At 36.9% G+C, this 15,145-nt stretch overlaps 1 long non-coding RNA gene across 2 annotated transcripts in view; it reads left to right on the top strand.

Annotated features, from left to right (window-relative positions):
- Positions 1-15,145, top strand: part of LOC309808704 — a 91,275-nt gene that overhangs the window by 24,898 nt on the left and 51,232 nt on the right. The window lies entirely within an intron of this gene.

Genomic DNA, 15,145 nt, shown 5'->3' with positions numbered 1-15,145 from the left:
GAATCAGAAGGCTTGTCAAAACAATGATTTCCGGAGCCTCAGCTGGGAATTTGCATTTCTAACAAGTTTCTAGGAGAAACTTCTGCTGCTGTTACATATTTGATGAACCACTGCTCAAGTAAACGGAATGGGAATTTAGGAAGTAGAAAGATGGAGAGCTATGAAAAGCTGAAGTCAGCTTCTGATCTTCTTCACCAAGCTGCCCACGCTATTGGGAAGATAATCACTACTGCCCCAGGGAAGCGTATTGAAAGTCACACCAATTAGAATGGGCATCATCAGAAAATCTACAAGCAACAAATGCTGGAGAGGGTGTGGAGAAAAGGGAATCCTCTTGCACTGTTGGTGGGAATGTAAATTGATACAACCACTATGGAGAACAGTATGGAGGTTCCTTAAAAAACTAGAAATAGAACTACCATATGACCCAGCAATCCCACTACTGCTGGCACATACCCAGAGAAAACCATAATTCAAAAAGACACATGCACCCCAATGTTCACTGCAGCACTATTTACAATAGCCAGGTCATGGAAGCAACCTAAATGCCCATTGACAGACGAATGGATAAAAAAGACGTAGTACATATATAAAATGGAATGAACTTGGGTCATTTGTAGAGATGTGGATGGACCTAGAGACTGTCATACAGAGTGAAGTAAGTCAGAAAGAGAAAAACAAATATCGTAAATTAACACATATATGTAGAATCTAGAAAAATGGTACAGATGAACCGGTTTGCAAGGCAGAAATAGAGACATAGATGTAGAGAAAAAACGTATGGACACCACGGGGGGAAAGCGGGGCAAGGGTGGTGGTGGTGGGATGAATTGGGAGATTGGGATTGACATGTATACACTAATATGTATAAAATAGATAACTAATAAGAACTTGCTGTATAAATAAATTAATTTAATTTAATTAAAAAAATAATAATTGGCCTTCCTCTGAGTAAGTGATTGGCCGAGGGCATCATGTAGAATACTCTTGACTGTCCTACTCTTAAGCCCAGGTTTGCCGTGAATGAGCCATTTAATCTCTCTTTACCCCAGTCTTTGTCAGATTCAAAATAGTAATGGTAATTTCCCTTCCCTCTTGTTAAAAAACAAGACAAAACAAAAACTATGCAAATCCTGATGGTGCTTTTCCTTTGTGGAAAATTCTTTGGATTTATCCATCTATTACTCTGATGTAGTAAAGAAGAAATTTAGCAAAATTTCTCTCTGTCCATAAAGATTTTAGGCTTTTAAGCTTAACTCTTTAGCAAAAACTACCAAATGCCTATTCTCCACTGCCTGGGGCTAGACATTTCCTTGATTCTGTCTAAGAGGTGGGGAGCCACACGGGAACAAGTACTTAAAGAGACTGTAAAAAGCCCTATCTTTTCTGCACCCCCTTCACCACCACCGGCTCTCCAGTTTATCCACTGCTCTTCTCACTCTTGCCACACCAGGAACACCAGCCTCTTAGTTTGTACTTTCAACACTCAACGTTCTCCCATCCAAAGGCCCTTGCATTTACGATTTCATCTTCTGGAAATGTTCTAGAAAAGTAATCCATACACATATAAATAGAATATGATACTAGAGGTTATGATAATAGATAGGATATGACTACCTTCAAGTCTCTGGTCAGATGTCACCACATCAGGGAGACCTTGATCATCCTATAAAAAACAGCTGTTGTGCATCCCCATGCAGGTGCACACATTAACCTACACATGCTCCATTCCATCTCTGATATTGTTTTCTCCATATGTTTGTTCCCGTCTGCCAAACAATATATCAATATTTGGGTATTGGTTTATTTTCGGTCTCTTCCCTAGGTAGAATGCAAATTCTGTGCAGGTAGAGTCATGATTTTTTTCACTGCAGAACCTACAACAATCATTGGCACATAAGAGTCACTCAGTAAATATTTCTAGAGTGAAAAAAAGAAAGGTGATATATCCTGACCTTAGATTATCCACTGCAAATTTTGGTATCTTTTGCATTACTTGCTCAAATGATCTTATACTCCAGTCATACGTACCTATTGGCAGTTCTTTAGGACCACCATTGCTCTGTATGCCCTCGTGTCTTTTTTAAAATTTTATTTTATTTTTTAACATCTTTATTGGAGTATAATTGCTTTACAATGGTGTGTTAGTTTCTGCTTTATAACAAAGTGAATCAGCTATACATATACATATATCCCCATATCTCTTCCCTCTTGCGTCTCCCTCCCACCCTCCTTATCCCACCCCTCTAGGTGGTCACAGGACATATATGCGCTCACTACCAAATGTGAAATAGATAGCTAGTGGGAAGCAGCCGCATAGCACAGGGAGATCAGCTCTGTGGTTTGTGCCCTCTTGCTTTTTAAATCTTGCTGTAGCCTCTGCCTAGGATGTTCATTTCTGAAACTTTTTTGTTGTCTTTCACACTTCTACATTTCCTTCAAAACACAAATCAGGTGTCCTGTTCTTCAAAAATATTTCATGATAAACTTGTTCTTTCTCTGTGTCTTCCTTCCCACCCTGGCACCCTGTCCTGGCACTTATCTACTCATTATGTTATACTATTCTGTCCAGTTGAAACTCCTCCCAGCTTTACCAGAGACCACTTGAAAGCAGGGACTGCTTCTGACATCAAAAGCACAATGCGCCAATGCCTGGCATATGACAGCTACTCATAAATGATCAATAAATGAACAACAATCCACCTTATTCTTTTTCTTATCATAAGAAGCTACTCTTCCTTGCTTTAAACTTCTAAAATTGCCCTGAGGGATATAATAGTAATGAGTGTTCCTGAAAATCAAGAGAATGGACACTTGTGATAAGTAGCTTGAAGGTCAGCCAAGTGAAAAGTGGAATAGCTCTCAAACAAGGAAGAGGAGTGAGGCATTCAAGCTCCTTTAGGAGTAGCAAGTAGCAGTGATGCTGGTGTTCACACTGCCATGGAGAAAACCACTGCCATGTGAAGCTCCTAACACGAGTAAATATGTAGTATCTCTGAGGTATGTGATAGTATGTGAGAGTAGATCGTGACAGAACTCTTCAGCAACCTTGTTTCTGGATTTTACCTCATCCAGCATCACTTGGTGTATGCTGAGGTAATGCTCAAATTTTACTAGGTAATTAGTCTAGGAATTACTCCTCTAGGGTAGAAAGATGCGACCTTACTCCAGTCGTGTTGCTATAACAAAATACCACCAACTGGGTAGATTATAACAACAGCAATTATTGCTCACAGTCCTGGAGGCTGGGAAGTCCAAGACTAGCGTGTTTGCCTCCTGGTGAGGACCTTCCTCCTGGTTCATAAGCTGACACCACCTCCCTGTGTCCTCACATGGTAGGAAGGGCAGGGGATCTCTCTGGAGCCTCTTATAAGGCATTAATTTCATTCATGATGGCTCCACTGTTACGACTCAAGCACTTCCCAAAGGTCCACCTACTAATACTATCACATTGGGCATTAGGGTTTCAACATAGGAATTTCAACATAGGAATTCAATGTATAAAACATTCAGACCATAGCAGATACTTGGGAGTCGAAGCTTGTTCTAAACTTTATAGCTGGGAAGACTCTGTGAAGCTAGTATGTGTGGCTGAGTCATGAATGTTTGAAGATGATAAAAGACCCATCCCAGCAGAAAAATCCTACACACAACTGAGAAACCACTGGGCATTGTGAATGAGTGTATGCCTTGGCAGAAAGATGTTACAGCTGTTCCTCCTCACATCTGTGAGTGAATTGTGCATGATATTGCAAGAGGACTTTTTAAATATGAGCAATTTGGAGCAAAAATGACAGAAAAGAGAAGTGCAAAGAAACAAGGTGAGTGAGTATTGAAAGGCAGAAGTGGTATATCGGTAGGCCTGGAAATCAACTGTCAGTAATTTAAATTGATTAAATGTAGCATAGAAAATGTACAAGAAAAGGTTGAGGGGATCAAATTAACAGGCAAAAGAAACAATTTTCTCAACAGTAACATTTTTGCTGTATCAAAGTGAAAGCAATCCTTAAGAGATTGAGAAAATGAGTATATTTTCTCATTCCTTTGTCATGTGACAAAGGAATAAAATAATTCCTTTGTCACATGACTAGATCTAAAGTGAAAATTAGAACTTTATCTCAATATAAGGAGGCAGTCATTCTTAGGAAATAACATTTAAATTGAGCAAGAAAAAGGAGATCAGAGGCATGAACCAAGAGATAAGACCTTGTCTCACTTATTCGTAGACTATGGGGCCCAACTGTCGAACAATAATCAGTATCGAGGCTGCAGAGAACAAAGTTTTATTTGGGGTCTTGATAATTGCAATCCTGGAGACACAGATTCAGGTAAAACCCAGAGATGCTCTGTGGAAGAGAAAGAGTCAGGGACTTATAAAGATAAAAGGTACAAGGTTGTTAAAGCTGTCTGTCAGGGATTATGATTGACTGTGACGCAGGAAAGGAAATATTTGTCCTTAAGGGATTCTCTGTCACAAGTTATTTTAGGGTAAGAGTCCGGTAAGTATCTTGAGTTTCTGGAACGTGGACAGATGCTCTGGATGCCTGTATCAAAGCAATAGGTAGTCAAAGTTCAGATTCCATCTCGGCTGAGATGTGCCTAAGTCACACTTCCTCAGTGGCTTCCTCAGAGGCTCCATGTGAGAGAGCTCTCCCTACCAGTAATGACTCCATTTCTATTTTCCTTTCACACAACTTACCTTCACTCCTCAGATGTGTTGGGAACTGATAAGCATATTCTCACCGTAGTACTTGTTGTCGCTCACTTGCATTAAAGTGGACCATAGCCAACATGAATAACTGATTATTGAGTTTTGTTGTATTTTTCTCAAATTCAGAGTTATTTATTTTAAAGCATCAGTAAGCAAACTATGGCCTAAAGGTGAAATCTCTTCTTGAGCTAAGAATGGTTATTACATTTTGAAAAGGTTGTAAGAAAAGAACAAGAAAAAAGGAAAAAAAGAAAGAATATGTGTTACAGACCTATGTAGCTCATAAAGACAAAAATATTTATTACCTGGAGGGCTTAAATTTAAGGGGATAAAGTTGATATTCACATTCATTATATATATATATGAATATAATAAATATATTATGAATAACAACTGAATATAATAAATGTATATAATGAATGCGAAGGTTTATATATACACAGTTAAGTATAAGAGAACAATTTTGTCTTACACATTGTAGGATTTCACGCCCTAAAGGGTGGATTTCTCGATAAGAGAAAGAGAAGATATATATTTACCAGTTCATAGTTTATTGAGGACAAGAAGGAAGAGGACTGAGGCAAGTTCACTTCATTTTTGCAATGACAACATTACAGAGGAAAATGAAGTAAAAAATGTGAAACAGAAGCCTGATTGTGGAAGATGCATGAAGGGAATGAATAAGGCAATGAAAGGGGATAAACTACTTTGAGAGCTCTGATGCCAGGAGGAAAGTGGAAAGTAGTCATGTATGTCCATGCAGGTATTTGTAGGTTGTCTTCCACTCTGAAATTCCTCTGCTGCTGCCCCTCCCCTAAACAAGTGTCAGAGAGGATTGGAGCTCTGTCTTCACAGCGCTTGCTGACTTTTCAAGAGAAACATTGTACAGATAGACCCACAGACATACTGAAGTAGATATCCACAGCTCTGCTGGATGTGTAGTATTTAGCTTCTTCAGTCTGTGTGTGAAACACTTCTAACCTGTTTCCCCTACTCCAGTGCCCACAGGGCCACCAGCTTTCAACCTGTTTTCTCTGTCCTGTTAAACACACCTCTTTTTCTAGCAGCTGAATAGGAAGGAGGACCCCCGTTTCAGTTGTTATCTTCCTCGAAACTGTTCATTCTAAACGAATTCTCACATTTCCCTTCAGAATCTATCTACCATCTCCCTCTATGTCCAAACTCCTCCTGATAGACAAATTTATTGAACGCTTAAATGTATACCAATTACCGTTTGTCAGTGGCATTTAACCCTCACAAATATTATCCACATTACACAGTTAAATACTGAGACTTAGAGAAAGTTAGAAACTTGCCAAAAGTTGCAAACTTAACAAGTGACATGTCTAGGATTCAGGCACAAAAGATTTGAGCCCAGAGGCCATGCTCTTAACCATGAAGTTAAACCCTCTAGGAAGAAGTTAACACCTGTTCAAGGGAAATGGAGGGTCCATACTAGCTCCCTTATTTATACCAGCCTCCAGAGGGGAAAGTTTAACAGAAAAGTGCTCCCATTTAATTTTTCTATTTCTTTAACCACTGAATTAAACAATAACACATCCTCCTTAAATGTAATCTCTCTTTGATTCAAGCTTTCTGATTATTTCAGAAACTTCAGTGAATAGTTGATATCTTCATAATTTTTTTCTTTAATTTCAGAACTTTGTGAGAAGGATAATGCTATTTTCTTTTAAGTGATTAGATAATTTTGTAATTTTCTATGCTAAAAAGTATACTTACAGTATATATAAAATTCGATGTATTTAACGTGTACTTTTGTTAAAGCATTGTAAAATAACAACTGAATTGTACTCAAATAAATACATCGTTTTCCTCAACATTGACTTAATGTGCACTATAGTTCATATTTTTTTCTGATTAGTTCAGAATTATCAAATTAGAGAATTATCATTTTGAGACTGGTTTTTACTAACTCTAACTTCCATGTTCCTAATGAATAAACTAAGCTTTATTTATCCTTAATATTTTCTGACCTCTTCACTTCAATTGAAATCTGGATTGTTTCAAATGATTCCCCTACCATCTCCACCACAAATTTACCTTTCTCTTTCTCTAGTATAAGAAGAGCCAGACTGCTTCTTACATTTATGCCACTTTCTGATTATTATTCTATGATCTCTGCATTCCCCTAATTTTAACTTACTGTTAGGAAGTAAAGTTGGCCCCCTCTCTATGCAAACCACTCCTGTATCCTCCAGAACCAGTGCCCACTTCTACTTTCCTGAACGAGGTCAACTACAGTTCACCAAGCTTACCATTTTTTAATTTTAATTAATTAATTAAAATAAATTAATTTTATTGAAGTAGAGTTGATTTACAGTGTGTTAGTTTTAGGTGTACAGCAAAGTGATTCAGTTATACATATACATATATCTATTCTTTTTCAGATTCTTTGCTCATATAGGTTCTCATAGACCAAGCTTACCAATTTTATAGTTTCATTGCCTGTCTGCATCTATGCCATGACCTCATTTCTCATTCACGTCTCAAAATTAAACTTTCAGAACTCTACTGCAACAACGATCAGTGGTCTAATGAACTTGTATAAGATGACCAGAAGTTGAAGTATTGTAAGCATTAGTAATATAAAAGTCCAACTACTGTCTGTTCTGCAAATGAATATATGTTTAATACTAAAAGTTTCACCATGGTAGTGTGAGTCTTTCCAAAATTTATTACATTCCTATTATATGCCAAGCACTGACTTACTCTTTGATTTCATTTTTCCCCCAATTTTGTTTTCCAAACACAGAATGACAACTTGGTGAAAAAAACCCTGCGGCATATACCAAATACCAAGATGTGCATCCTCTGCCCATCCTCATTTCTGTATTCCCACTCATCCCATCGTAATTAGATTCTGCCACTTTTCTCCTGAGCCCTATAATAGTCTCATGTCTACTCACTTCCCATCTCTTCCCCGTCTTTTAATCTCAAATGCCGTTCATACATACAGAACGTCACCTGAATGATGTTCATAACTGATGGCTGCTTGCTTTCTTAAGAATGCTTAAAAGATGCAGTGTTGGAAGAGAAAGCTGTCACCACCTGCTGACTTGTGCCCAAAGTCTCCGAGGCTGAAACTTCTGCTTTCATAAATGGGGAGGCCCAGCACAGAAGTGAAATGAAGAAGTGCCATAAAAGAGCTTATGAGCCTTTTAAAGACTTCCCAGGAGATATACACACACACATACATGTACACAAGATGTTCACTGTGACTTCAGAGAAATTCTCAGAGACCTCATATGTCTCGAACACTGGGTAAGACCTCTGCTTCCAGACGTTCTAAAATTTACTTTTGAATAATGCAACCCAGACAGCGGTGTACTTGGACCAAATTACTTACATCCCTTATAGTATTATTTCTGGCAAATTACCCCATCTGCTTTTGGCTTGCATAACAGACAATTGCAAGAATTTCTTTTCTATCTATTGGTAGAGGTCCTCTTCCATGACATCCTTTATACAAAGACTATATAAATGCACATAATGTCTTACATATTATTTCATAGGTTTAAGAGATACTTGGTGTCCAATGTAGAATAACATGGACTATGGGCTAACAATGTTCTCTAAAGAATAAAGTAGTTCTTTGTAAACTAGACTGTTTATATATTTCATACACCCTCTGTTTCCCAGTTATTCTCTCTTATCACTTAATAAATTCTTTTGATGTCTTTTCTATATCATTTGTACTAAAGTGAAACAAAGCGAGATGTTTTTGATTGCTCCATACCTGGACAAAAGTGTTAGAATGGAAGCCTAGAGGCTGCTGTGGTGGTAGCAGTCATAATGAAAATGAGAGAACCCCTAAATGGATGTGGTTTTCCTGCTTCAATTACCTGGAGATTGTTTTCCAGTGCTGACACCAGGATGTTCTGAATTTTGCTTTAGTGAAAGGAATTAGTGTTTCCTCTACAGTTTTAATTATAATTTTGTTTCCTCCAAAATTGCTATGTAATTTCATTGACCATTGAGTTAATACAAAGTGAACTCCTTGGCCTGGCCCTCCAGGCACTCCAACTGTTCTAACCTATCCCTGCTGCTCCATCACCTCCCCTTCTCCTACACATGGGCCTGTGCTGCCATCAAACTGCACAAACCTCTCTTCTCTCAAGTGCTGGGGAGTTTTCTAATCTCTGTCACTTTTCATTCTGCTGATTATGTCAGGAATTGGATTTTCTTAGATGTGATGCATATTAAATCTACTTTACATGTATAACATGTTTATATAGTTAATAAATTTGACAAAAAATTATTAAGTGATGCCTAATGATGACTACGTTACAAAATCATATATATATATGCCTTTTCATATATATCCATGTCTTTCAACACTAACCTCACCCTCTACATTCTCATAATACTTAAAATATGCTTGCCTTATGTTTTCCAGGCCATTGCATGTGGTGCTCTCTTTGCCTGGAGTTCTCTCCTTCCTCTGTTCTTCTACTTGCCACCACTTCCCCATGTAATGACCCGATTTGGAGAAGACTTGTTTCTGCCCCTCTTATGGGTTCCCTTAGTACCCTATTCTAAGTTCTATTAATTCAGACTGCATTGTAACTCCCTGTTCATTGTCTTCATCATTGTGTCCCCAATGCGTATACAGCACCTAAGGTTTGGAAAGTACTCAAATAAATGAAAGTTGGTGACATTGAAATACATGTATAACTGGTTTAGAAGAGTTAAATGATCATTGTTATTGAAAGGCATAAAGATACTTACGCCTTTGACCCAGTAATCCAGGAGTCAAAAATTCACATGCTTTCAGGGTCAAGCAAGTAATCTAAATGTGCCATGTTGGCCTGGGGGGGAAGGCAATAGGAATACAGGTTACTGTACTTGCCTCACCTAAACACATTCAGATTTACACTTTTATAAATACTGTCGATACAAGCCAAACAACCATAACCCCTGTCTCATTCAAAGAAACAATTCTGTAGAGGAAAAAAATATTAATAATAATGTTATTTGTGAATCTATCTGTAATAAGGAAAAAATGAAGACAAACGGCTAGTAATAGGAATCTGATTAAATTAAATATAGATTGTATCCATTAAATATCATGTATTCTTTAACATTAAAATAATCCCCCAATTGTAATATATGAAAAATGCTTTAGTTATTGGAAATAGTGAAGGAATAACACAAAACCCTGTGTTTGCTGTAATTGCAACCATGTAAAAATGTACATCCTTGTTTAAAAAAAAGGATTAATCAAAATGAAGATAACTATGTTAGGGTGCTGAAAATAGAAATGATTTTTGTAAAGTGCAGCATTTAATAATGCCGTCATTTTTCCAATCCCAGTCTCTGGAGAAAACTTTGGCAATATCTCTTGGAGACTTAGAAGATGATACCTAGCAAGCAGAACCAGGTTACTTTGGGTAAAAGCTGAAGAATATGAATTGTGGGCTGAGCTACAAATAACATTGTCATAGCAACCTCCAAAGATTTCATAGAAAAGGCATGACTTGGATCTCTTTTTTTTTTTTTTTAAGGAAAATGACTAACAAGATCCCTTTTGAAACAGTTCTGATACAGTGAGGGATAAGATACAATAAGTTTGATAAAGAGTTTTGTTGAGAACTTGGGATAAACTGGCATAACCTTGAGATCAGAAGTGAGACTCCCTAGTGTAGCCTTAGCACATTATTTTGTGTGTGTGTATTGATTAGTTTTCAGTGCCGTAACACGTATGTGATGCCAATCTGCCTTCCATGCAGATAATATTTATTTAATAATAAAATATTAAGAACAATATAATAATTCTATAATGATAATAATGGTTATTATAAGTAAAAAAGTTCAATTCTCCTTGTTAAGAGACATTTAATATATTTCTCTGATTCTTTATAATGAAGGCTTGATTATCTGTTCTCAGGGTTCTTCTGTGATACTATATATAACCTCCTGGAAACAGGACTGTGGAAATACTGATAGTATCAACGGAAATCATTGTAACTTCTTCCTTGGAAAGGGCGTATTCCATCAGTCTCATTGCCTCATTTGTTAAGCTGAATCGCCATCCTCAGTGAGAGATCATTTCAGTGTCCAGACTTCCTGCAAGGATTTATGTATTAAGCCCATTCTGTTTGAGTTGAGACCAGGAGTGTCCCTTAGGTTATTTTATGAACCCAGGTTTCCTGTAGTTTGCAAAAGCTGGCCCAGCCCACTGGCAGAAAATCTGCTTCTGATGGCATAGTCCTGTGGTAACAACTTTGGTATCTTGCACAGATAAGCAGCCTTGATATAGGTCCACGTGGTTAAGGAGGAGGACATTGTCAGTAATTACCTTTACGGGGGATATTCTAGTTAGCAATTTTTTTCCAGTTCGAGGTAAACATGTAAGTCTGGGCTTATCATAAGTAGCAATATACCCAAAGTATCATTCTCAGACTACACACACATTTTTGACTCTAGCTTTCTGTGTAACGTTAGAGAAACAAACAAACAAAAAAGCATAGTCAGATCACCTGTTACCTCAAAGTAAGGAGCTGTGTGGCAGCATCAGGAGGCATAATGAGTGAAGCCAGAATTCACAAGCAGCGGGCGGAGTGGGAAACCCCTGCGGTTCAGGCCTGACCATTGAAACTGGCACCTGATTGCCCTTACAAGTACTACCTGTTCGCTCAGTTATTGAAACAATCAAATATGTACCGTAAATATCATGGTTCTGCTAACACCTTTTGTATGTTTTCTGAAGCCACTGGTAGAACTAACCTTTTTAACCATCTGCTGAGAACAGAAGTCACGTTATAAGTCAAGTGGAACTTTGAGTTCGATTTCCATTTCTAAACATTTGACCACAAAATTAAACCTCAGATTCTTAAAGAAGAATTCAGTCTTCTGGGTAAGTGGGTTAAAAGATGTTTGAGGAGATTACTGTCTCGTTAGCCATCCAACTAATCCTCACTCATGCTGAAGTTTTGAATCAGAAAAAAAAAAGAGTTGAACCAATATTTGTTAAATTTTGCACACAAATAGCCCTAGGGAGCACAGAAGGGAAGAGTTTTTCCATTGAAAAAATGTATGACTTTTCTGAATAAATTAATATGTATCTTAATCATGTATGTTTCAAATGAGGAAAAGATTAATTTAATAGAATCATTCTGTAAAACCACTACTGCTTTGAATCCTATGAAAACTTGTTGCTAATTTGAGGCTTTCAAATTTAAAGTCATAAGATAAGTTGAGCAATCAATAACCTTGAAATTTAGGAAAGTGACTGACATGGACTAGCCAGAACGTGTTTTGCAGTAATTTGATATCTAAATCTGCCCTAATCACTCTTAAAAATCAGCTAGACAGTAAAAAGTTCTCTACCTTCAAACCTCTTGATGAAGTTTTGCAGATTAATCTGAATGGGTTTAAAATTTGATGAAAGGATGGAGAGCATCTAAATTTAGTTTTTCTGGATAGCCACGTGCAAAAGAATGAGATTAGACCACTATCTTATACCATACATAGATATCAACTCAAAATGGATTAGAGACTCCAATGTAAGATCTGAAACAATAAAACTCCTGGAAGAAAACATAGGCAGTATTCGCTTTGACTTTGGTTTTAGCAATATCTTTCTGCATATGCCTCCTCAGGCAAGGAGACAAAAGCATAACTAAACAAATGGGACTGTTATCAAACTAAAAAGCTTCTGTACAACAAAGGAAACATCAACAAAATGAAAACCTACCAAATGGGAGAAGATATTTGCAAATCATGTATCTAATATCCAAAATAGATAAAGAATTCATGCAACTCAACAACAAAAAAGCTAACAATCCAATTAAAAAATGAGCAGAGAAACTGAATAGATATTTTTCCAAAGAAGGTATATAGATGGCCAACAAGCATGTGAAAAATGTTCAACATCACTAATTATCAGGGAAATGTAAATCAAAACCACAGGGAGATATCACTTCACACCCATTAGAATGGCTATTATCAAAAAGACAAGAAATAAGTGCTGGAGAGGAAGTGAAGAAAAGGGAACCCTTGTGCACTTTTGGTGGGAATGTAAATTAGTGCAGCCACTATGGTAAATCACATGGAGATTCCTCAAAAAATTAAGAATAGAACTATCATGTGATGTAGCTATTCCGCTTGTGGGTGTTTATCCAAGGAATACAAAAACACTAATCTGAAAAGATATATGCACCCCTGTGTTCATCACAGCATTATTTAGAATAGACAAGATATGGAGACAACCTAAGTGTCCACTGATGGATGAATGGATAAAGAAGATACACACACACTTACAATGGAATAATAGCCATAAAAAGATGAAATCTTGGCATTTGGGACAACATGGATGGACCATGTGGGTATTACGTTAAGTGAAATAAACCAGATGGAGAAAGACCAATACCATATGATTTAACTCATATGTGGCATATAAAAACAAGCAAAACAAAATGAATGAAGAAACCAAACTGAAACAAGTAGATACAGAGAACAGAGTAGTGGTTAGCAGAGGAGAAGGGGGTGGAGGGAGGGCAAGATGGGTAAAGGGGGTCAACAATATGATGACAGTTGACAACCTTTTGGTGGTGAGCACACTGTAGTTTATATAAATGTCAAAATATAATATTATACACTTGAACCTTATGTGTTATAAACCCATGAAACTATAAATAAATAAAAATTTAATAAATAAATTTACTTTCATTAACTTATGAAACAGCAACATACTTTGCCCAATTTACTTAGCTTCAGAATTTTCATTTGTACAGTTTGAACCAGAAGAAGTACCTTTATTGGTTTATTTTTTTTTCTAAAATTCTAAGACTAAATTGTTATTACAATGTCTTCAAAAAATTATTAATAGAATGCTTTCATAATTATCTCACGTAAATATTTAGGTAAATAGCTATGTAATAGCTGAATTTTCTCAAACTGTTAAAATATTATTTCTAAAGGTATATTTCAGGTTAAGAAGGATTAAGCTGCAGAGATATAACGTTTAATGATATTTCTCAAGTGATAAGAACTTACGATCAGAAGCAGGTAATATATTAGTACCCTCATTATGAAGTTCAGATTCTCCAGCAGAAAATGCTCAGGGCATATGTGAGTGATGATAATTTTTTTTCTATGCCTATATTCCTATAGCATTTCTTATCATGATGTCATTGTGTAACTGCATTTAAAGTGGGCTCTTAGGGACTTCCCTGGTGGCTCAGTGGTTAAGAATCCGCCTGTCAATGCAGGGGACACAGGTTCGAGCCCTGGTCCGGGAGGATCCCACATGCCGTGGAGCAACTAAGCCCATGCGCCACAACTACTGATGCCCACGTGCCTAGAGCCCGTGCTCTGCAACAAGAGAGGCACCGCAATGAGAAGCCCGCGCACCACAACGAAGAGTAGCCCCCACTCCCCGCAACTAGAGAAAGTGCACGTGCAGCAAGCAACGAAGATCCAACACAGCCAAAAATAAATAAATTTAAAAAAAAGATGATTCTTTAATAAATCAATCAATCAATAAATAAAGTGTGCTCTTAAGCATTTGCCAGTTAAAGAAACTCAACATAAAGACCCAAAGACCCCATCTGAGTTTGCTAAGTGATGCAGTGTTAATAAAACTGTGGCTCATTGGAATCTAGTGTGTTACAGGATTTTTTGCACACTTAGCTCTTCAACTGATTTGGTTTGGATTCTAGTCAAATTACTTGGTACCTTGGTTAAGTGGGCTTGTGAAAAATGCTGATGTATACGACCAATTCCTATGGAGCTAATAGCTATGTGTTTGCTAAGTATTTTGTGAGAAGAAAAGATCAGAGAGCAAAGAAAGCTGGATTTCCTTAAAAGCACTGAACTAACTGTAACATGTATGTAAAGACTGGGTAATTACTGGGCAGAAAGAGGCCTGCCAGTAAAAGCCAACTATATGCAGCTCCCTTCTTTTGCTGAAAATCTGTCCTAGTTTCATGTTAAATTATATATTAAAAGAATACTACATTTTTCTATAATGATGTTTTTATAATATAGAGGGTATGTTTCTGACCAAAGACTCTACATCCACAATATATGATAAAAGCAAAGGTATAATGATAAAATATCATACTCAACTCATTTAAGTAGTGAAGTATATTCTAAACCTCATAATGGACAAATATAGTCACTGTGAGGTGGTTCTATAAGTCTCTAATATATTTTAAAAAGGTATATATCATATTCAAACGAATTTCTACTATATCTTAAATTATAACTATATAAAATGAACACATTAACTTTAATGACCACTTATTTACACTAATATAAGTCTGTTCCCCAACAAGAAAGATGTACATATGTATATGGGTGTTTGTATGAGTTAGGTAACTGGCATCTTTTAAAAAAACTGTTCAAGAAAGTTTGAAGTAATGAATTTTCATGTAGCATGAGGAGGTAATCAAAATCATTCTCCCATAT

This window comes from Mesoplodon mirus (assembly GCF_964341445.2).
Source record: "Mesoplodon mirus genome assembly, chromosome: 7".
NCBI lineage: Eukaryota > Metazoa > Chordata > Mammalia > Artiodactyla > Ziphiidae > Mesoplodon > Mesoplodon mirus.
This window is presented reverse-complemented; position numbering and strand designations above follow the sequence as displayed.